The sequence below is a fragment of the Ambystoma mexicanum genome, chromosome 7q (assembly GCF_040938575.1).
Source record: "Ambystoma mexicanum isolate Mex_15411 chromosome 7q, UKY_AmexF1_1, whole genome shotgun sequence".
In the NCBI taxonomy this organism is placed as follows: domain Eukaryota; kingdom Metazoa; phylum Chordata; class Amphibia; order Caudata; family Ambystomatidae; genus Ambystoma; species Ambystoma mexicanum.
Window position 1 is genome coordinate 265,690,608 of NC_090941.1, and position 24,478 is coordinate 265,715,085.

Consider the following 24,478-nt stretch of genomic DNA (forward strand, 5'->3'; position numbering starts at 1 on the left):
GTCTGAGATCAAGATCCAAAAAGGGTGAAACAAGAGGTAAGTAGCGCCGTACAGGAATCCGAAGAAACAGCTGTGAAGCACCGAAGCACCGCAACAGAGCCATTTAAATACTGGCGCTGCTATTTCCTCCCGGTCACATGACCCGCGAGTGCATCACGTGAGTGTAGTCCAGAAACACGTGAGCGGAAGGCGGCGGTCATGTGACGCGGAAGAAGTCGGTCTAGCAACCGCCAATGATTACGCCAAGGGGGTAGACGTCTCCGCGGGCAAAGAGCATGCCGACCCAAGCTTTGTGGCAGTCGGCGCCGTGGCTCCTGGGGCGAAGAGAGAACCTGTGAGTCCTGGAACCGGGCAAGAGGGCGAGGGGTGTTCGGGGCACGGGAATGAGGAATGGGATCCCCAGAGGGAGTGGAATGCGTGACAGAGCCCCCCAAAGGCCCACGACCCCGTGGGCACGAGGGATGGTCCCTATGGAACCGTGCCACCAAACGGGGAGCCTGGACATCAGCAGCCGGGACCCAGGACCGCTCCTCGGGACCATACCCGGACCAATCCACAAGGTATTGGAGACACCCCCTTGAGATACGGGAACCCAGAATGGCAGAGACCTCAAAAACATCCGGAGTGGATAGAGACACCGGAGCCCCAGGAGGGCGAAGCCGTGTGGGAGTGGGGCAGGGCTTGAGCAGAGAAACATGGAAAACAGGGTGAAGCCGCCAGGGAACCCGGGAGAGCAAGTCGATAAGACACAGGGTTGATAACACGAGTAATCGTATAGGGACCCACAAAGCGAGGTAGAAGCTTGCGGCAACCCACCAAGTGTAGATGTCGGGTGGATAACCAAACGCGGGATCCCACAGTATACAACGGGGCCATCACCCGTTTCCTGTCCGCCTGCGCCTTCATGGACGCCTGGGCCTCGACAAGATAAGTCGACACCTGAGCGTGAACGGAGGCCACACATGCAAGGGCAGCTGGATTGGCAAAAGAAGGCAAATCCGCGAAGGGCAGAACACGAGGGTGCTGACCATAAAGCACGTAGAACGGGGAGAAACCAGTGGAAGAATGGGCAGCATTGTTGTACGCGAATTCCGCAAGATGCAGTACGCTCAACCAGGAAGTCTGTAGCTATAGGGTCAGACAACGTAAGTACTGCTCCAGCGTCTGGTTCAGTCGCTCGGTCTGACTGTCCGTCTCAGGGTGATATGCCGAGGAGAAACGGACGTCCATTCCGAGCAACCTAGTCAGGGCCCGCCAGAAACGCGAGGTGAACTGCGAACCCCTGTCCGAGACGAGAACCGAGGGAAGCCCGAAAAGACAAAAGACATTCTCGAAGAACAACCGGGCCAGTGTAGGCGCCGAGGGAATGCCTTTACAAGGGTTAAAACGAGCCATCTTAGAAAATGAATCGATGACCACCCACAAGGTATCGAAGCCCCGGATCCGGGGTAGGTCAGTGACAAAATCCATGGTCAAGGTGTGCCACGGTTTGGGAGGGACAGGTAAAGGAAGCAAGAGACCCACAGGGCGACCCCTACGGTGCTTACACTGTGCGCAAACCGCACATGCATTGACGTAAGATTCAACATCCTTTCTCATAGATGGCCACCAGCACCACCTTCTCAGCAGCGCCAAAGTGCGTTTCTGACCAGGATGACCATGAACCGGGGCGTCGTGAGACCATTCCAACGCCATGTTACGGGTGTCTACCGTGGGCATGAATAGACGATCGGAAACAAAGGGGAGACCATCATGAACCACCAAATCCCAATCGGACAACTGGCCTGGGTGTGAAGTAACCCAATCCTGTATCACGTCAAGTAAGGGCAGGGTTGGAGTACACAAACAAACCACCTTGCCGACATCCAGTAGGGTGTCTGGAAACGTCGGCAAGGCCACTCCCCCAGGGGAATGCGATAAGGCATCGGGTTTGCCATGGGTATTACCCGGGCGATGTTTGATCACAAAGTCGAAGGTCGCAAATAAGAGATGCCACCTGACCTGCCTGCTGTTGATACACTTCAGAGACGCCAGGTCTTGTAAGTTCTGGTGATCAGAATGAACCGTGACACGGTGCTTAGCACCCAAGAGGTGATGCCTCCAAACGCGGAAGGCGTCCATGACCGCCAGTAATTCCTTTTCAGTCACGGTATAGTGGGATTCGGCATCTGTGAATTTACAGGAATGGAAGGCCACCGGGTGAAGGCGACCAGAGGTAGGGCAAGTCTGTGACAATACAGCACCTAGTGCAAAGGATGAAGCATCAGCTTCCACTATGAATGGCAGTTCTGGGTCTGGGTGCTGCAAGATGGGGGCAGTAGTGAATGCTGTCTTTAAAGCCTCGAAGGCCTGTTGATGTGTGTCCGTCCATAGAAAAGGTGTGCAAGGGCTAGTCAGGGAAGTGAGGGGAGCCACCAAAGAAGAAAACCCGGAGATGAAACGCCTGTAAAAGTTAGCGAAACCAAGGAAAGACTGGAGCGCCTTCAATGAATCGGGGACCGGCCAATCCAGCACTGCGCGAACCTTGGAATTGTTCATGGCTAACCCTCCAGACGAGATGTGGAAACCAAGAAACTCTACGGAGTCAGCATGGAACTGGCACTTCTCGGGTTTGGCAAACAAGGAGTGTGTCCGTAGACGAGACAACACTTCCCTGACATGCTGTACGTGGTCCTTCATGGTCTGAGAGAATATCAGGATATCATCCAAGTAGACCACTACAAAAACGTCCAGGACGTCAGAGAAGATATCGTTCATGAACCTCTGGAACGTGGCCGGAGCGTTGCACAAACCGAACGGCATGACCATATACTAATACAAGCCATAGCGAGTACAAATAGCGGTCTTCCATTCGTCCCCGGAACGCATACGAACCAGATTGTAGGCACCGCGCAGGTCTAATTTGGTAAAGAAAGTGGCATGTGTGAGACGGTCCAAGAGGGGCGTGATTAGCGGAATGGGGTAGCGGTCTTTCTTGTTGATGGCATTGAGTCTGCGGTAGTCCACACAAGGCCGTAAATCACCCTCCTTCTTGGGGACAAAGAAAATGGGACTCGCCGCAGGGGATGTAGAAGGACGTATCTGGCCCAGACGGAGGGACTTTTGAATGTACTCCTTGAGGGCTAGATCTTCAGTAGGAGACAAGGAGTAGATACGACCAGTGGGGATAGTGCTGTCCGGTACCAGATCTATCGGGCAGTCGTACGGGCGATGTGGCGGTAAAACTTCTGATGAACCATGGTCGAACACTTCTAGATAGTCTTGGTATTGGGCCGGAATGAGTGTGGAGACCAGTCCAACCGTGTGGTGTTCTGTGGAGGGGACAACGGGATCCTCTAGAGATAACTGAGCCATGACCCCCAATGCTTGAGCGGGTGTCTCAATAGTGGTGGCTGCGGTCAGACAGAAATGTTGACAGAGATCGGATTCGAAATGCACCGAATCCTCTTTCCAGTCAATTAAGGGGTTGTGCTCCCGTAGCCAAGGTATTCCCAATATTACACCGAACTGAGGCATTGAAATGAGATCGATACTCAGGGTCTCCCTGTGTATAGTCTGTATGGTGAAGAGCATCGGGGCGGTCTGCTGTTTGATTGGTCCGGAAACCAGAGCAGTCCCATCCACTGCCTGTACTGGTTCCGGCCGGGTTTTGGCTAGAAGAGGTAGGTTCAGAGTTTGGGCCAGTTTGAGGTCCATATAATTACCTGTAGCCCCGGAATCTATGATAATCGTAACTGGGTGAGAGATGTCAGCTGTGGGTTGTAGAATGGCCTGCACATATATGGGTTGGATGCGGCCGAAAGCAAACACAGGGTTCGGGGTATGACAAGGAGCGCTCAACCCGGTCCCCCAGTTTAGGGTCGAGCATTCCGAAAACCCGATGGTTTTAGCTTGGGGCGACGGGGACACTCCTTTCTGTAATGGCCAGGTAGACCACAATAATAACAAGCATTGTCCACCCCCCTATGTTCCCTTTCTATGGGTGTGATCGGGCTCCTGATGCCCCCGATTTGCATGGGTTCAGAACTGGTGTTTGAAGGGGCTGAGGTGGAAGGAGATGGGCCAGTGGTGTGCAGAAAACCGGCCTCAGCCCTACGTTCAGAACGTCTGGCATCCAATTGCAGAGTTAAATCGACTAGGTCATGGTAAGAGGTTGGTAAGGAGGGAACAACCGCAAGGGCATCCTTCATGGCGGTATTTAAGCCGCGATAATACACAACGGCTTTTTTGGATTCAGGCCAGGAAGTCTCGGCTGCAAGCTGATTGAACTTAGTAATGTATTCGATCAAAGACCCCCTACCCTGCCCCAGGTCCAGGAGTTCCAGGTCTCGGGACTGGACCTTATGGCGCGTATCGAACACTCGGGACATCTCAGTGACTAACAAAGCAAAGTCGTAAAGAGCTGGGTTGTCGTTTTCCAGGAGTGGATTGGCCCAGGCAGCAGCAGTGCCTGCTAAATGAGAGAGAGTAAAGGCTGCCTCAGAGGTGGAGTCTGGGAAAGCCATGGGTCTACACAAAAAAATGCAATTTGCATTGATTCAAGAAGGTTCTGAACTTGCCGGGATCCCCATGATACCTCTCAGGGGCAGCCAAAGGAAAAGGAGAGGGCAGTACTATGGGGATGGGGTTAGGAATGGGTGGAACGGAAGGTTGGACGGGCGGGGGGCCTGGTGAGGTATCCCCAAATTCAGCATCTGAGGGTAGAGGATGTCTAGCACTCTGGATGGTATCCAAGCATTGGTGAATGGCTGTATTTGCTGTGGCCATGTCCGCACGTAACACGGTTATGGCCTGAACCATAGTGGTTAAGGGGTCATCCGCAGCTCCCTCCATAGCTACACGACAGGATGGCTTCACAGTCTGTTGTGTCTTGACTGTCGTGTAGCCGAAGAGTCCTCTGTCCGCAAGTGCCGCACAGAGAGAATCAAGAACACTCTCTGTGCTGCCTTTGAGGCCACAGGTGGGAGATGTTCTTTCCGGAACTGCGGTACTCGTGGAACCCCGAACCACTGTAAAGGAAACACCGGTTAAGTGTCAAGCCAAAACAGAATCAATAACCAATCAACAAGTAAGTGGAACGGTCTTACCAAAAGGAGTCTGTGGATTGGCGGTTGTACCTATGGGGAAGGTTCCAGGACCCAGCAAGGCTGTTCTTTCAGTATGTAATTATCCCAGCAGGGTTGCAAATGCCAGGCCCACCTGGTGCCAAAATCCACACAAGAAGGGCGGAACGTAGTAGGAGTCCGTGAAAAAGTCCGTGGTTGTAACAATGATCCAAAAACAAGTACCAAAGCCAAGGGTTATCCCTTGCCAGTCCGTAAAACAAGTCCGAGATCAAGATCCAAAAAGGGTGAAACAAGAGGTAAGTAGCGCCGTACAGGAATCCGAAGAAACAGCTGTGAAGCACCAAAGCACCGCAACAGAGCCGTTTAAATACTGGCGCTGCTATTTCCTCCCGGTCACATGACCCGCGAGTGCATCACGTGAGTGTAGTCCAGAAACACGTGAGCGTAAGGCGGCGGACATGTGACGCGGAAGAAGTCGGTCTAGCAACCGCCACGGAAGACGCGAAGGGGGTAGACGTCTCCGCAGGCAAAGAGCATGCCGACCCAAGCTTTGTGGCAGTCGGCGCCGTGGCAACTGGTGCGAAGAGAGAACCTGTGAGTCCCGGAACCGGGCAAGAGGGCGAGGAGTGTTCGGGGCACGGGAATGAGGAATGGTAACCCCAGAGGGAGTGGAATGCGTGACATCTACCAACGCTTTCAAGTGTTTCAATTTGTGTTCACTATCCTCAAACTGCTTCTTGCTTTGAGACAATTGCGTGTCGAGATCTCTAAATTTTGACTTCATGTCCTTTTGACATACCTCCAATTCTGCTATTAACATTTCCCCTTTTTCACTTGCTCCATCCAGATCAGCTTTTAATCTGCTAATCAGCTTGGTATCATTTTCTTGCATTCGCAGGGATCTATTTAGGATAAACCATGTCTTGGCACATAGCCGTATCAGACAATCTTTCTCTGCATGTTTATCAGCTGCATTTAGTAGTCTCAAAAGGCAGAATTATGCTGCCTTCTGCAAAAATGCTGCCTAATGCTGTCTAATGGTTCTTTCTGTACTTCACAATAGATGTGGTCATGCCATTCTGTTGCATTATTTGATGACCATGTCCCATGTGCATATAACTTTGCCTCCAGATATTGCACTAGCTCTGAGAATGTGGCCTCCATTTGAGACATTCTAAAATTCACTTTTAGTGTCACACTGCTATCATGAAATGGGTTCCCTCTAATGCACGTATGGTAGTGTGAGACACACTTGCCACGCCCAGTAGGAGCTCTATAGCCACTTTCTGGGCCAACGCACCATGTATATAGGATATTTTGTGTACATTTTGGGTTTGGCTGTATTTTTCTTACCGCCAAAATATGAGCAGTAGTTGGTGATAACTTATCCTTGCATTTAGATTGGGTTTGGCCGCATATCATTTTAGTGACCATACTTTGTTATATTATATTGGAGAACCTAGTAATATGTATTACTTGCGGTATTTTGCGGTAGTATATGGTTTGCGGTATTTAGTGGTGAGCATAGTTTCCTTCCCTACATTATAACCGCATCATAAACAAAACCTTCCTTTCTATTAGAATACCTCCTAGTGATCTATAGAGGGCCTTGGACCTATACACACAAGAAAACCCAACACTTTTATATAGAGTGCCACTGTCAGAATCTGCAGAAGCCTCCCCCTGTGTCTCCTCACCTGTGACCTCCGGTGTAAGGGTTAGGTTAGACTCTCTGTCTCTTCTTCTTTCCTTTCTGCGTACTTCTTCACCTTTTTCCGCCTTCTTCCCCTTCCTTCGTTCGTAGAGAAAAGGACGCTCTCCACCCGAGGCCACCTTGACAATGATTTGAGAATCGTCAGGCGGACCCAAGGGAGCTCGCCCCCAAATTCAGGGAAAAAGCCTGGTAAGGCGCAAAAAACCCTAAGCGGAATCAACCTGCAGATGTAGATCTTGCTTCGGAGGAAAGATCCAAATCCTTAACCGGAGTATGCAGTGGACCCAGGTCAGCTACGGTGTAATGGCGTACTAGCTGTACCTCCTGGAAGAGGCACGATTCTGAGAACTCGGAGTCCAAATTGGTTCTGAAGATAGGACATCCACCTATGCAGGTAAGATAGGGTGAGCTGGAGAATGATGGCTAACAGAAAAGGGGGAACGATAGGAAAGTAAGAGAGAAAGAAAAAGGCGAAGCTGGCAAGGTGCAAGAGAGGGGGAAGGAAGCGCTGACGTGCGAGGCAGGCTATCAGCGAAGGGGGAAAAGAGAGAAGGAAGGCAAACACGGTACGCGGAAGGACGCGACCGTAGAAGGAAAAAAGGAATTAGAGTAAATCGTCTCGGCCGTCACGAGGGAAGGAAGATGTACGGTAAGGTAAGAGGGCTGAGAGCGTAGGAAACGGAGCAAAAACCACACGGAGAAAGCACCGAGCGGTCCGACGCGGGCAGTTTGAAAGAGTTGCAGCGCGTCTGGCAAGGGGGCGTGTCGGCCTATGTAAACAAAAGGCACATGAAACACTAGTACGCTGGTACTGATTCCGCGGTGGCCTAATGAAGCCGCCATCTGTTCCATACTTTCCACGGTTGAACCATGACAGCATGCCCCCTCTTCAGTAAACTACCACCGGGTTTACCCGGGTGGAGGTGATGAAAGCGCCTGAGTAACCTGGGGGTGTGAATATGCCTTCTGGGTTCCCACGTGCGTTCCTTCACAGGATAACCTTTCCAATGCACTAAATATTGGAGGGTTCCATGCTTGTATCGGGAGTCTACAAGTCTTTCCACCTCGTATTCATCTGGAGGCGGGTTCTTGAAGGTTAGAGGTCGTACCTTCTTGCGGCCGTAAGTGTCTGGCTTGAAGGCTTTTAATAACGAGGTGTGAAATACTGGATGTATCCTCTTAAGACTAGGAGGTAACTTTAAACGAAAGGCCACAGGGTTGATTTGGGATTCGATGAGATACGGACCTATGTACCGGGCAGTGAATTTCCCAGCATGAGTCCACCTAGGAAGAAACTTGGTGGACAACCACACCTTGGTACCTGGAGTCCAGTCGAGGTTAGGTAACCTCTTGCGGTCTGCTTGTTTCTTGTATTGAGATCGGCTGGCTTCAAGTTGTAGCTTGGCGTCTCTCTGTATGCATCGTAGGTCTTCCAAGTGTGTATCTACAGAAGGTACGATGGTGGGAGGCAATCCAATGAAAGGAATGTGTCTGGGATGATACCCATAGGTGAACAGAAATGGACTGACCCCAATAGCGGAATGTCTTGAGTTATTGTATGCAAACTCAGCCATAGAGAGGAATGACGCCCATCTCTCTTGTTCTTGGCTACAAAAGCAGCGGAGATACTGTTCTAAGGTGGCATTAAGTCGTTCTGTAAGGCCGTTGCTCTGGGGGTGGTAGCCCGAGGAGAGGGCGCGCTTAATGCCCAATGATTTACACATTGCAGACCAAAACCTTGAGGTAAATTGAGTCCCTCTGTCAGAAATGATACTCTTGGGTAAACCATGTAGTCTGACAACATCCTTCAAGAGGACAGCCGCTGCTTCAGGAGCAGAAGGAAGGCTTGAGAGCGGGGAAAAGTGTGCCAACTTACTCAACGAGTCCACTGTGACCATAATCGTGGTGTAGCCCGAAGATGGCGGTAAATCAACTATAAAGTCAGTCGAGATAAGTTCCCAGGGCTGGGATGGTAGCGGTTCTTGTTGAAGTAGGCCTAAAGGTTTGGATGCTGAATATTTATTGGAAGCACATACTGGGCAACTAGCCACGTATTCCTTAACATCCTGATGCATGTTTGGCCACCAGAATTGTCTAGACAAAAGGTCTAAGGTAGCGATATGGCCCTTGTGTCCCGCAGATGGCAGATCGTGACACCAAGACATTGCTTGTATCTGCAGGTCTCTTGCGGGTAGGTACAGCCTACCTTGTAGAAAGTAGAACGGTCCTCTCCTTTCCAGGTCCGTTCGTCGTACATTTGGATCAGTCGTTACCTTAGTTGCTTGTTCCACTTCCTGCAAAAAGGAATTAACAACACCAATGAATCTTTTTCCTGATAAGATGTGGTCTACCTTCAGCTGACCCCTAGTCTTATCTTCTTCTTCAAGACTTCGGGATAAAGCGTCAGCCAATACGTTCTCTTTCCCAGGCAGGTAGGTGATTTCAAAATCATATTGTGAAAAAAAATAAGCCCAACGAGCATGTCTGGAATTGCGACACTCCATTTGTTGCAGCACTCGTAAATTACGATGATCCGTGCGTACTTGAAAGGGATGAGTGGATCCTTGAAGTAGGTGTCTCCATTCGATACAAGCTTGACGAATGGCCAAAAGCTCTTTCTCTAACACAGAATAATTCACTTCACTAGGAGTGAGAGTTCGGGAATAGTACGCCACTGGATGCTCCTCGCCATCCTCTCCTTCTTGTAACAGTGCCGCTCCTATTGCTCCTCCGGAGGCATCAGTCTCAACTATAAATGGTAAGGATTGATTAGGTTGGGTCAAAATTGGAGCCGTGGTAAAAGATGCCTTGAGCTGTTGAAAGGCTTGATCAGCCTCCTGACCCCATTCAAACCTTCTTCCCTTCTTTAGCAACAGAGTAATGGGTAGGACCTTGTCGGAGAAGTTGGGAATAAATCTTCTATAAAAGTTAGCGAGACCTAAGAACCGTTGGATGTCCTTTACGGTCTTTGGAACAGGCCATTGCAGCACTGCCTTAACCTTTCCTGGGTCCATCTGTACCCCTTCCCGGGAGAGGATAAAGACCAAATAAGAGATAGAAGATACTTCGAAGATACACTTCTCGGGTTTCACCAACAACTGATGGTCCCATAATCTTTCTAATGCTTCCGTGACATGTCTTTTGTGTTCAGCCGGATTGGAGGAGAAGATCAAAATATCATCCAAATATACCACTACTGAAGAAAACAGCAAGTCCGAGAATATCTTGTCAACAAAACGTTGAAATATTGCTGGGGCATTAACCAACCCAAAAGGCATCACTCTATACTCAAAGTGCCCTAGTGGAGTGCGGAAGGCCGTCTTCCATTCATCGCCCTCTCGGATTCTCAGCAGATGATATGCCCCGCGTAGATCAAGTTTAGTAAAGATCCTGGCTCCCTTAACCGCCTCCAACACCTCCTTTATTAAGGGCATAGGATAGCGGTCTCGGATGGTCATGCTATTGAGACCACGGTAGTCAATACAAGGCCTCAACTCAGTGGTTCCCTTCTTGGGTATAAAAAACATGGACGCCCCCGCCGAGGAATGAGATTCTTGAATAAGTCCATTCTGTAGATTGGCATTAAGATACTCCCTGAGCGCTCTTCTTTCTGGGAGAGACATTGGATACATACGGCCAAACGGTACTGAAGCTCCCGGTCTCAGATCAATATTGCAGTCTTCTGATCGGTGAGGAGGCAAGGAACGAGGTAATCTGTCTTCAAAAATGTCTATAAACTGATGGTAATAAGGGGGAATCGACTGCACCACTGTGGTTGATACGGGCATAGAGAGGCTAGTTGCAAAAGCTGGGTGAGCCAAGGGGAGACAATGCTGCGTACAATAAGTGGAAGCGAAGTGGATGGTATTGGCTGACCAATCAATCAGGGGATTGTGGCGACGTAACCACGGGATTCCCAATATCACGGGAAAATGAGCTGCCCTGATGATGTCGAAAGAGAGTTGTTCTTGATGTTGCAAAAGAGACATTAGACCAATATCGGTCTCTTGTGAAACGGGTCCAGAGGATAGCGGGTTGCCATCTACCCCTTCAACAGGGATGGGGTTTTCTTTGAACAGCAAAGGAATTTGGTGTTCCAAGGCCCAATGAGTGTCCATGAAGTTACCGGCGGCCCCGCAGTCTAGCATAGCGAGTGTCTCAATCGGAGGGCCGGCTCCGAAGATCAAAGAGATCGAAAAAACCATTAGGCGATGGTCGTCGTTAGGTACGTTCTCTTGGCTATCTCGGCAGGGACTAGTCCTTCCCGCCCGGATCCTTTCCCTGCTCAGGACCGGGGAAATCCGTTTCCCGACCGTCTGGGCGGAACTTCGGGACAATTTCGAAGCAGGTGTTTAGAGGATCCGCAGTACATGCAGAGTCCCAGATTTTTGCGGCGTTGTCGTTCATCCGGAGTTAAAGGACCTCTTGCGGCCCCAATTTGCATGGGTTCTTCCGGTTGAGTCTTCCCAGGAAGGCTCATGGGTGTCGTTCTGGAGGGAAACTGAATCTTGGTCCTTCGTCTTTCCTGTCTTCTCTCCTGCAAGCGGTATTCTAACTGAAGGGTAAGCGTAACCAGGTCTCTGAAGAAATCAGGTCGGGCCATTCTTGCAAGTTCATCCTTCAATTCTTCATGTAAACCACGGCGAAATAGGGTCTGTTGAGCCGAATCTGGCCAGGCTGCTTCAGTAGCCAATCTACTGAATGAGGAGGCATAGGTTTGGACATCCTGTGACCCCTGTCTGATATCAAGGATTGCCTCATAGGCAGAATATTGGACTTCTGCTCGCCCGAACCTGGATCTTAGAAGTTGAGTGAATTGGGAATAGTCATTAATGGCTGGGTCTTCTTGAGTGATTAGAGGAGTAGCCCAAGCCAGGGCATTTCCAGTCAAGTTAGTGATTATGAACCCCACCCTGGATCGGTCGGATTCATAAGCCTTGGGGCGAAAGGTAAAATACACTGTGCAAGCATCCAAAAACTCCTTCAATGTCTTGGGATCTCCTTCATACTTCCCAAATGAGAACACGAGGGGGGGCAGATCGCCACGAGTCTCTTCCCTGACGGTTATTTGCTGTTTTAGGGTTTGATTCTCGGCACGTAGATTCTGGACTTCTGCCTGAAGACCTTGGATGGCGTTGACCATCTCTTGAAATTGTTCAAGGGACGCCATGGGTTTTAAAGGGCGCTACAAGCTGTCAGAATCTGCAGAAGCCTCCCCCTGTGTCTCCTCACCTGTGACCTCCGGTGTAAGGGTTAGGTTAGACTCTCTGTCTCTTCTTCTTTCCTTTCTGCGTACTTCTTCACCTTTTTCCGCCTTCTTCCCCTTCCTTCGTTCGTAGAGAAAAGGACGCTCTCCACCCGAGGCCACCTTGACTGTCAGAACACTCTGGTCCTAGGCGCAGGAGCGACGCAGTACCAACCACCCCCACTATGGTCGTGGAGCCTGCAAGTCGAAGCTTACGCAGGCTACCCGGACCAGAGCAGGGAAGGAGGGTTAGGGTCTCGTTGATTGGATAGGTTGGGGGTTTTTAGGGAAACCGGATTGAGGATTGGGTAGCGGTTGTGGATAGGACAGGGAATTATAGGGGAAAGGGTTGATTGTTGCACACTTTTAGATTGTACTTGGTACCAAGTAGTTATTTGCACACCACCTCCACATAGTCAGACTAAGGGCCCCTCACTGATTAATCTAACGTACAAGTCTAAGCCATGCACCTAATTCTGTCCACAACTAATTAGCATTTTTCAGCATGCACACTTAGCTCTGGTTTTCAGTGTCCTGTCCATGATGAAGCCGTCAAGTCTTGTGGCAGGTCCGTAATGTTCAGTGCTGGTCCAAGAAGCTAAAAGAAATAACACGAGTTAGGGTTTTGCCTCTGCATTCCCATAACCTTCTCATTCATTCGTCACACACACAAACACACAACATTCCTTGCTGCCACCCGAGCTCTAATCACGGGCTATTGAGTGTGCCAAAGTTCGCCACTCTTCTGAGGCTTTTCCACTTGTTCCCAATGTGGAAATAATGCCAGTGTTAACTTCCACAGGGGAGCTTCCTTCAGACCGCCGCGGTAACTTTTGCCCATGTGTTTTCGCCTCTCGTGCGCCTAGTTTTCCCTGGTTCCAGGAGGCGGGAACACACGTGCTAGCGTTTCGTACGCTTCACTTCCCCACTACGAATTCAAGCGCGGATTAGCGACGCGCCTAGGAAACACGCCCACTTATCTTTCCAGTAGGCGCAGGGGCTAGGAATGGGCGGGCTAAAGCCCCCTGCGCTTCTCCCCCGATCCCTCTGATCCCCAAGATGGGTTTAAAGACTTATCTTGCGGGAGCGAGGGGCCGAACTGCTTCTCCGGCGGGGCGGGGCCCCTCGCGAATGATTCTGGAGGAGCTGGGCTCTGCACGTCCTCTCCTTCCGAAGTCTCAAGCGCAAGCCCCGTGCCTCGGGGCTTGCGCATGCGCGTTGATGTGCCACACCCTGCTGGACTCCTGATTGGCCCGTGGCGCCCCCGAGCATGCTGGGAGTTGTAGGCAGGAGACTGCTTCTGCTGGGAGCTGTAGTTTTTGAAGGCTGCTTTTCTGCAGAAGGGGCACAGCAACCTTTTAAATGGATACAACTTTCTGGACCCAACTCGTACACTCATCACAGCCCCCACCATGCCCCTCTGCATCCCTTGTCTTGGTCTGGTCTTGGCTTTGGCCCTGACAGCACTCCCCCTCCCACGGAAGGTAGGCCCTCCGGGTTTATCTGGATAATTCTCATGGAAGGTGCGCAACAATCTCGGAGCATGAACGTGATGTGAGGGCTCCCACGAGCGCTCTTCAGGTCCATACCCCACCCACTCCACTAAATAATACAATTGGCCGTTAGTGCTCTTTTTGGAGTTCAAAATTGCACGTACTTCATATTCAGAATCTCCGTGAACAATTATCGGGGGGTTTTTCTTAACGGGAGTTCCATACGGGGCAGGTTTTAGCAGGGACGTGTGGAACGTGGGATGGATTTTCATTTGGGAGGGTAATTCCAATCGAATTGCAACTGGATTCACGATTCGTACAATTGGGAATGGGCCTAAGTAACGGGGCTGTAATTTCCTGGGACCATCCAATCGAATATTGCGGGTGGAAAGCCATACTCTGTCACCCACACGATAGGGAGGACTGGCACGACGATTTTTGTCTGCATAATACTTATAAGAGTTTTTTGCTCTAACGAGACTACCTTGTAACTCCTTCCATACTTGCTCAATTTCAATTCGCTGTCCCGCTAGTGTGGGCAATTCCACTCCTAAGGAGACAGCTACGGGAAGAATACGTGGATGTCGTCCATAAAGACAGTAAAAAGGAGTCTTTTTGGTGGACGTGTGTACGGCATTATTATAGGCCAGTTCAGCTAACCAAGTATGCTGGACCCAAGTGGTTTCCCTGCTTGCAGCAAAGCAACGCAAGTATTGCTCGAGCCCTTGATTCACACGCTCGGTTTGGCCGTCGGTCTCGGGATGATACCCGGATGACAAATGGACTTCCATCCCAATAATCCTACAAAATTCACGCCAAAACCGTGAAATAAATTGTGGGCCTCTGTCGGTAATAACATGGTGTGGAAGCCCGTGTAGGCGAATGACGTTTTGCAGGAAGAGTTCCGCAATTGCACTAGCGGTTGGGACTCCCTTGCAAGGAATAAAATGGGCCATTTTTGAAAAGGTATCTACTATAACCAATATCGAAGTGTAACCTTGTATAGGCGGGAGATCCACAATGAGGTCCATGGTTACAGTATGCCATGGTACGTCCGGAGTTGGTAAGGGACGCAGAAGGCCTGCAGGTCTTTGGTGACTGGCCTTGTTGCGGGCACAGATGTCACACTTCAATACGTGTTGTTGAACATCTTGTCGCCACTTTGGCCACCAAAAATATCTAGCCACCAGTTCTTGTGTTTTTGATCTTCCCGGATGACCTACAAGGGATGAATCGTGACACCACGACATGGCCTTTTCCCAGAGTGCCGTAGTAGGCAAATACAGAGCATGAGCGTGGTAGGGAAGCCCTGCAAGAACTACGTTCCGAGGGTCCTGTTTGCACCAATGGTGCAGTTCTTGCATAGAGATTTCTTTCTGAATTGCTTCAAAGAAGTCAGAGGTCGCTCCAATAATATGAGCGGGAGGGATTATTGACTGAGGCGTGGGGTTCGCCTCTCGAATTGTCGGCTCGGGATAGCGTGATAAGATATCAGCTTTCTGGTTGCTGTTTCCGGGCCTATATGTGATGATAAAGTCGAACTCCGCGAAATACATGGCCCAACGCAACTGACGCGGGCTCAGGGTCTTAGCGGTTTTGATAAATTGTAGGTTTCGATGGTCTGTGATTACCGTTATTGTATGACGTGCTCCCATCAGATAGTGCCGCCATTCACTAAATGCTGCCTTTATTGCCAGCAGTTCTCGATCTGCGATGATATAATTCACCTCGGCTGGCAGCAGCTTCCTTGAATAATAGGCCACCGGATGTAATAAACCCGTCATGGGATCTCTTTGGGACAGAACGGCCCCCAAAGCATAACTGGAGGCGTCCGTTTCAACCACAAATGGTCTGGACAATTCTGGGTGTTTTAGTACCGGAGCGTCGGTGAAGGCCTTTTTGAGCTGATTAAAACCCTGTTCGGCTGAGGCATCCCAAACAAACGGGCAACCCTTACGAAGAAGCTTCGTGATTGGAGTAACCAATGCTGAAAAATTCTTAACAAAGCGTCTGTAAAAGTTTGCAAACCCTAGAAAGGATTGTATGTCCTTTACATTAGCCGGAGGTGCCCAATCTAAAATTGCCTGCACATTTTTGGTATCCATTTGTACGCCGGTTGGGGTTAGGAAATAACCTAAGAACTCCACAGTGGTACGATGAAACTCGCACTTTTCCAGCTTTGCGTAGAGATGATGTTCTCGCAATTTCTGCAACACCGCACGAACATGTTGGACATGTTCCTGGAGACTACTGGAATAGATGAGGATGTCATCAATGTACACAACGGCACATACATCCAAATATTCTCGAAGTACCTCATCCAGGAAATGTTGGAAGGCGGCGGGGGCGTTACAGAGGCCGAATGGCATGACCTGATATTCATACAATCCGAACTTGGTTCGGAAGGCGGTCTTCCACTCGTCTCCTTCACGTACCCGTACCAAGTGGTATGCGCCTCGAAGGTCCAACTTGGTATAGATGACCGCATCCCTAACTTGGTCAAGAAGTACAGGGATTAGAGGGAGCGGATAACGGTTTTTAATGGTTATCCGGTTCACTCCGCGGTAATCAATACAAGTCCGGAGCTCCCCAGACTTCTTCGGTACGAAGAACAGAGGTGACGAAACCGGAGAATTGGAGTGCCGAATAAAACCACTCTTGAGGTTTGATGCTATATATTCCCGGAGGTGGTCGTTTTCAGCCTCGGTCAAAGCGTAGATGCGGCTGCATGGCAATACCGCTCCTGGCTCCAGGTCTATCCGGCAATCAAAGGGCCGGTGTGGAGGTAAAGACTCAGCAGCCTGTTTATTAAACACATCCACAAAGTCGGCATATTCTTGGGGCAGATCTTCAGGACGTACCTCTGGTTGACTATTAGCAATGCAGATGGAGCGTATGTCCGGCAAAGCCTTTTTTAAGCAATGTTCTCTGCAATATGGAGAATTCAGGTCTATCGACCCTGAGGTCCATTGAATGTGAGGGTCATGCTTCTTTAACCATGGCAATCCCAGGATAAGCCCAAATTGCGGGGCGGCAATAATGTCAAAGGCAATCTTTTCAGTATGCCCATCTCCACACTGAAGGATCATAACACAGGTGCTATGGGTAACGGGACCTGAACTAAGGGGGGTACCGTCTACTGCATGTACCAGTTCTGACGTAGGTTTACATTGCACCGGAATTCCTAAAGTACCCACGAACTGGGCATCGATGAAATTGCCAGTCGCACCCGAGTCGATAAGCAGTGTAACCTGTTTCTTTTTTGTCAAGAACTCTAGGCAACCCTTCTGAGTGATATATGGGCCATGATTCAAATAGCCTGCAATTGGGGCCCTGCTTACTAGGCTCGACCGGGTGACCCCCACTACCGGCGAGCCGAGGCGTTTCCCTGGGTTTTTGGTTTGGCGGGGCATTCGCGAACGAAATGCCCAGCCTTACCGCAATACATACAGACCCCGTCTTTTCTTCTCTGCTCTTTCTCGTCTTTTGTTAGGGGGCCCCGGATGGAGCCGATTTGCATCGGCTCATCCCCCTCAGATTTGTCCACCGTCCCACGAGATCCTTCAAATTGGTCTAACCGTGGTACAGGACGAGATTCTCCTCTTCTCTTGTTGCCTCGCCTTTCCGCCAAGCGGTGGTCAAGACGCAAGGCTAAGTTTATCATATCCGAACACTCTCTTGGCTGTGGATCAACCTGAGCTATAAGATCCTTTAACTCATCTTTTAATCCCTGATAAAATAGGGACATCCTTTTTTCTCTGGGCCATTCGGCTTCTGCCACTAGCCGGTTGAACTGCGTGACATAAGTCACCAGTTCCCTATTGCCTTGCCTTAAACTCAGCAATTCCCGATCTTTACAGAGGGTAGCTGCCTGTCGATTAAAGATTTTCTCAAATTCCCCTAGGAACTCATCCCAGTCATACAGGACGGCATCGTCCTTTTGAACCAAAGGATTCGCCCAAGAGGCGGCGTCCCCTGTAAGGTACGATATCACAAAGGCAGTACGTGCTTGAGCAGACCGAAAGGCTGACGCCTTGGTGAGAAAGTGAAGACGACATTGGGTCAAAAACGTAGAGAATTTTTGCGGATCCCCTGCATATCGCTCTGGAGGTGCAAGGGGAACTATGGCTTCCGGGGTTACATGTACCTGTAGCGGGGTAGACGGTTGACCAGGTAAGGGCGATGCTTGGGCAGCTAGACTCCGTACTTGCGCGGACAAAGTTGCATATTCTTGCCTGGATGCGGCTAACTCCCCTTGCAAATCCTGCAAGGCTTTAGCAATTTCTTCCATGACTGTTGTGAGGGTTGGCTGTGCCGCTCAGGCGCCTGGAAAATACGTGGGCTTGCGCTTCTGTCAGAACACTCTGGTCCTAGGCGCAGGAGCGACGCAGTACCAACCACCCCCACTATGGTCGTGGAGCCTGCAAGTCGAAGCTTACGCAGGCTACCCGGACCAGAGCAGGGAAGGAGGGTTAGGGTCTCGTTGATTGGATAGGTTGGGGGTTTTTAGGGAAACCGGATTGAGGATTGGGTAGCGGTTGTGGATAGGACGGGGAATTATAGGGGAAAGGGTTGATTGTTGCACACTTTTAGATTGTACTTGTTATTTGCACACCACCTCCACATAGTCAGACTTAGGGCCCCTCACTGATTAATCTAACGTACAAGTCTAAGCCATGCACCTAATTCTGTCCACAACTAATTAGCATTTTTCAGCATGCACACTTAGCTCTGGTTTTCAGTGTCCTGTCCATGATGAAGCCGTCAAGTCTTGTGGCAGGTCCGTAATGTTCAGTGCAGGTCCAAGAAGCTAAAAGAAATAACACGAGTTAGGGTTTTGCCTCTGCATTCCCATAACCTTCTCATTCATTCGTCACACACACAAACACACAACATTCCTTGCTGCCACCCGAGCTCTAATCACGGGCTTTTGAGTGTGGCAAAGTTTGCCACTCTTCTGAGGCTTTTCCACTTGTTCCCAATGTGGAAAAAATGCCAGTGTTAACTTCCACAGGGGTCTTCCTTCAGACCGCCGCGGTAACTTTTGCCCATGTGTTTTCGCCTCCCGTGCGCCTAGTTTTCCCTGGTTCCAGGAGGCGGGAACACACGTACTAGCGTTTCGTACGCTTCACTTCCCCACTACGAATTCAAGCGCGGATTAGCGACGCGCCTAGGAAACACGCCCACTTATCTTTCCAGTAGGCGCAGGGGCTAGGAATGGGCGGGCTAAAGCCCCCTGCGCTTCTCCCCCGATCCCTCTGATCCCCAAGATGGGTTTAAAGACTTATTTTGCGGGAGCGAGGGGCCGAACTGCTTCTCCGGCGGGGCGGGGCCCCTCGCGAATGATTCTGGAGGAGCTGGGCTCTGCACGTCCTCTCCTTCCGAAGTCTCAAGCGCAAGCCCCGTGCCTCGGGGCTTGCGCATGCGCGTTGATGTGCCACACCCTGCTGGACTCCTGATTGGCCCGTGGCACCCCCGAGCATGCTGGGAGTTGTAGGCAGGAGACTGCTTCTGCTGGGAGCTGTAGTTTTTGAAGGCTGCTTTTCTGCAGAAGGGGCACAGCAACCTTTTAAATGGATACAACTTTCTGGACCCAACTCGTACACTCATCACAGCCCCCACCATGCCCCTCTGCACCCCTTGTCTTGGTCTGGTCTTGGCTTTGGCCCTGACAGCGACAATGATTTGAGAATCGTCAGGCGGACCCAAGGGAGCTCGCCCCCAAATTCAGGGAAAAAGCCTGGTAAGGCGCAAAAAACCCTGAGCGGAATCAACCTGCAGATGTAGATCTTGCTTCGGAGGAAAGATCCAAATCCTTAACCGGAGTATGCAGTGGACCCAGGTCAGCTACGGTGTAATGGCGTACTAGCTGTACCTCCTGGAAGAGGCACGATCCTGAGAACTCGGAGTCCAAATTGGTTCTGAAGGTAGGACAGCCACCTATGCAGGTAAGATAGGGTGAGCTGGAGAGTGATGGCTAACAGAAAAGGGGGAACGATAGGAAAGTAAGAGAGAAAGAAAAAGGCGAAGCTGGCAAGGTGCAAGAGAGGGGGAAGGAAGCGCTGACGTGCGAGGCAGGCTATCAGCGAAGGAGGAAAAGAGAGAAGGAAGGCAAACACGGTACGCGGAAGGACACGACCGTAGAAGGAAAAAAGGAATTAGAGTAAATCGTCTCGGCCGTCACGAGGGAAGGCAAACATAGGCAAGGAAGATGTACGTTAAGGTAAGAGGGCTGAGAGCGTAGGAAACGGAGCAAAAACCACACGGAGAAAGCACCGAGCGGTCCGACGCGGGCAGTTTGAAAGAGTTGCAGCGCGTCTGGCAAGGGGGCGTGTCGGCCTATGTAAACAAAAGGCACATGAAACACTAGTACGCTGGTACTGATTCCGCGGTGGCCTAATGAAGCCGCCATCTGTTCCATACTTTCCACGGTTGAACCGTGACAGCCACCTACAGTCAGCGGCCTGTATCACTGGCTTATCTACACCAGTGATCTATGCGCCCGTAGGTATCACTGGCTCATAGACCTCCAGTAATCAATATGTTATATTAGATTCCCTCCAAACAACATGCAAGGAGGACACACACACACACACACACACCTATTTTAGCACTGATTATTCTGATTGTTATTCTATCTGCATTGGCAAATTCACAAATGTATTACCAAAGAGAATGAATCTCCCCTGTTGTCAACCTCCGGAACCTCGGTAGGTTTATCAATGATGTTAACTACCTCCTTGGCTTCCTCCTCACCTGAGTCTTCTGGCGAAGTGTCGTGGCGGAATACCTTTTTTCCAGTCTTCTTCTTTTTAGAGAAGAGGTATGGTCGTCCGCGGTGAGAAGCCACCCTGATTCCCTGTCAAGCAGGGAAGCAAGAGGCTTCCTTCCCGCAGGGACCGGGTAAAGAGGGAAAAAAGCGGATGCTTAAAAAAACCCTCGGAGAACAAAGTCACGATCCTGTAGTTTTTTGAGAGCGAAGTGCAGCAATTCAGTAGACCCGATGTAAGAAGCAGATGACTGGATCGAGGGTCTTGAGCAGGAGATGGAAAGCGAAGCAGGTCCTTGGAAGAATCCAGTAGTGAAAAATGAAGGAGTAGGGGAGGACAAGAGGCACAGAGAAAACCAGAAAAGTGGCGGAGCGCCACGGAAGGGAAAGAAACAAAGAAGGCGAACGGCGAAGTGACGCCGACTGGAGATCAAAGGGTAGCAAATTTGGAACGAGGAAAAACACAACGGAGCAAGCAACTCGGAAAGAAACAAAGTTGCAACGCACCGAACCCGGAAGTGGGCGGTGCTTAAATAGTGAAGCCGGGAAAAGGAAAGGGAAAGACTAGAGCGACAACCTGGGAAAGGAACAGGGAAAAGCAATGGATGACCTAATGGCGCCGCCAACGCCAGGCGTTCCATAGCCTCCACCGGCGACTAGACGCCGGCGGCATGACAGTATGCCCCCTTCCAATGGGATACCTCCCCGGCTTGCCTGGGAAGAGACGGTGAAACCTCTGAACTAAAGACGGGGCATGGACATGGGAGACAGGTTCCCAGGAATCCTCAGAATGGGGGTAACCTTTCCAATGGATAAGGTATTCCAGGCGCCCAGCCCGAAAGCGGGAGTCCAATATGGAGGCCACCTCGTACTCTTCCGGGGGTAGAGTAACCGGAGACGGTACAGCCGGAATGGACCGGTGATAGGGATCTGGCCTAAACTCCCTCAAGAGGGAGGAATGAAAAACAGGGTGTAAGCGGTTCATGTGTTTGGGCAAAGAAAGCCGATAGGCAACTGGGTTGATCCTACGCAGGATGGGAAACGGGCCCAGGAATCTGGGAGACAACTTAGAGGGGTGAAGCCAACGTGGGAGGTATTTAGTGGATAACCACACTTTGGTTCCCTTCTGCCAAGTGGGGGAAGGCAAGCGCTTGGGGTTAGTCTGGTTACAATAGCGCTGACTACTTGCCCGAAGACTATTGATGGCAGTCTTATGGGCTTCTTGCAAAGAGAGGAGAAGGGAGTCTACAGAAGGGACCGTAGAAGGGACAAGAGAAAAGGAAGGAGTGAAACTGGGATGATACCCATAAGAACAGTAGAAAGGACTAAGACCAGTGGCACTGTGAACAGCGTTATTGTAGGCAAACTCTGCAGTCGAGAGTAAACTAACCCAATTGTCCTGCTGGTTGTTGGTGAAGCAACGTAGATATTGCTCAAGAGTAGCGTTTGTCCTTTCTGTTTGTCCATTGGTCTGGGGATGGAAACCAGACGATAGTGCACGCTCAATCCCCAGCCTCTTACAAAGTTCTCTCCAGAAGTGTGACGTATACTGGGATCCTCTGTCTGAGATTATCTTACTGGGGATTCCATGTAAACGGAAGATCTCTCTTGCAAACACGGTTGCCATCTCTGCTGCCGTGGGTAACCCAGCCAAGGGTGTAAAGTGGGCCATTTTAGAGAAACAATCGACCGTGACCATGATACAGGAACACCCCTCTGAAGCGGGCAGTTCTACGATGAAATCTGTGGAGATAATACTCCAGGGTCTCTTCGGTACCTCACTCTGCTGTAGGTAACCAATGGGTCGGTGGGTAGAATGCTTGGATCTACAGCATACAGGGCAAGAGCGGACATACAAGTCCACCTCTTTCGACATATCTGGCCACCAAAAACTCCGCCGAAGAAGTTCCAGAGTGTTCTTCGCCCCTCGGTGACCAGCCACAAGATCGTCGTGACACCATCCTAGTGCGGTGCGTCGAGTCTGGGAATCAGGTAGGTAGAGACGATGTTGCTTGAATCCCAGGCCATCCTGTATGGAGATGTCATCTGAGTGAGGAATGGTATGAGAATTTCCCTCAGATTGTGTGCCTTTACGTACCTTCTCCAAAAAAGCATCTACGGTATATATGAATCTTACGTCAGTTAGCAGTAAACTGGGAAGTTCCCTGTTCGCGACACCGGAACATGGCCTCCGAGAGAGTGCATCTGCTAGAATATTCTTAGATCCCGGGAGATAGGTCAATAGAAAGTCGTACTGGGAGAAGAAATGGGCCCAACGGGCCTGACGTGAATTGACGCACTCCATATTTTGTAGGACTTTGAGGTTCTTGTGATCCGTCCTTATTTCAAAAGGGTGTGTTCCTCCCTGCAGTAGATGACGCCATTCTTCGCAAGCCGTCTTCATGGCCAGAAGTTCCTTCTCAATAACAGAGTAATGTGATTGACTTTCGTTCAAGGTATTGGAAAGATAGGCTATTGGGTATTCAAGACCAGCATGTTCCTGTAAGAGGACTGCACCCAAAGCGGCTGACGAGGCATCGGTCTCAACAATGAATCTTAATCCTTGGTCGGGTTGCCGGAGGATGGGTGCAGAACAAAACTTCTCCTTTAACAATAAGAAGGCTTGATCAGCGTCTTGAGTCCAGAAAAAAGGTTTGGACGTCTTCTTGAGTAGACTAGTAATAGGGAGAACCGTCTCCGAGAATCCCTGAATGAATTTGCGATAGAAATTCGCAAGCCCAAGGAACCTTTGGATGTCCTTAACAGATTCCGGAGTAGGCCAATGCAAAATAGCTTCGGTCTTAGTTGGATCCATGCGGATGCCTTCTGCAGAAAGAATAAATCCAAGGTAGATCACCTGAGAAACTCCAAAGACACACTTCTCTACATTGGCCTTGAGATGGTGGTCCTGTAGCCTTTTAAGAACTTGAATGAGATGAGTGCTATGGATCAGTGCGGTTTTTGAGAATATCAAGATATCATCAAAGTAGATTATGACACTATGAAAAAGAAGATCAGAGAATGTTCTGTCCATAAAACGCTGAAAGATAGATGGAGCATTAACCAAACCGAACGGCATTACTCGATACTCGTAATGACCGAACGGAGTCCGGAACGCAGTCTTCCATTCGTCCCCAGGATGGATGCGTAAAAGATGGTAGGCTCTTCGAAGGTCGATCTTAGAGAAGATCCGTGCTCCCTGCACCGCCTCTAGGATATCCTTCATGAGAGGCATGGGATAACGGTCTCTTACTGTAACTTGATTTAGGCCCCGGTAATCAATACACGGTCTTAATTCATCTGTACCTTTTTTCGGAACAAAAAACAAAGATGCCCCCGCAGGCGAATGGGAATGTTGAATGAGACCGTGTTGTAAATTTGAGTCCAGGTAGTCCTTGAGAACTCTCTTCTCCTTGAGTGAAAGAGAAAACATGCGGCCAAACGGAACCACTGCATTGGGAACCAAGGTGATATGGCAATCTTCGGGTCGATGTGGGGGTAGTTCTTGAGGACCTTCACCCTCAAAGACCTCCAGATAATGAAGACACTCCTTAGGAATATTGTTCACGGATCGAACATCAGTCAGGGTAAGAGGGTCTGGAAGAGTATGGATAGTTGCAGCCACGGATTGTATTGAGCAAGACTTCTTGCAAAAGCTAGAAGAAAAAGACAGTTGGTTCTTGGTCCAATCAATCGTAGGGTTATGTTTCCGGAGCCAGGAAACCCCCAGGATGACAGGGAAGTGAGCAGCTCGAATCAAGTCGAATTGGATGGTCTCAGTATGATGGAGAACCTTCATGATCATGGGTGCGGTGGCATGAGTGATAAGACCGGAGCTTAGCGGTGTACCATCAACGCCCTCAACCTTTTGATCTTCCTCCTTCTCCAGACGACTGATACCAGTCTTGTCAGCCCAGACGACGTCCATAAAACATCCAGCTGCCCCGCAGTCTAATAGAGCTAGGACCTCAAATGTCTGATGTAGGTGGTTCAACTGGACTGCAATGACCATGAGCCGATTGTCTTCGGAGGAGTTGATGGTAGGTGTTATGGACAAAGAGACATAGGGACCAGGATAGCCCCCTCGGTAACTGGTCCCTACTAGTTCCGAGGTATGGCGTTTCCCGACCTGCGGGGAGGTACGTCCGAACAGTCCCTCAGAACATGGGTGTTGGAACCGCAGTACATGCA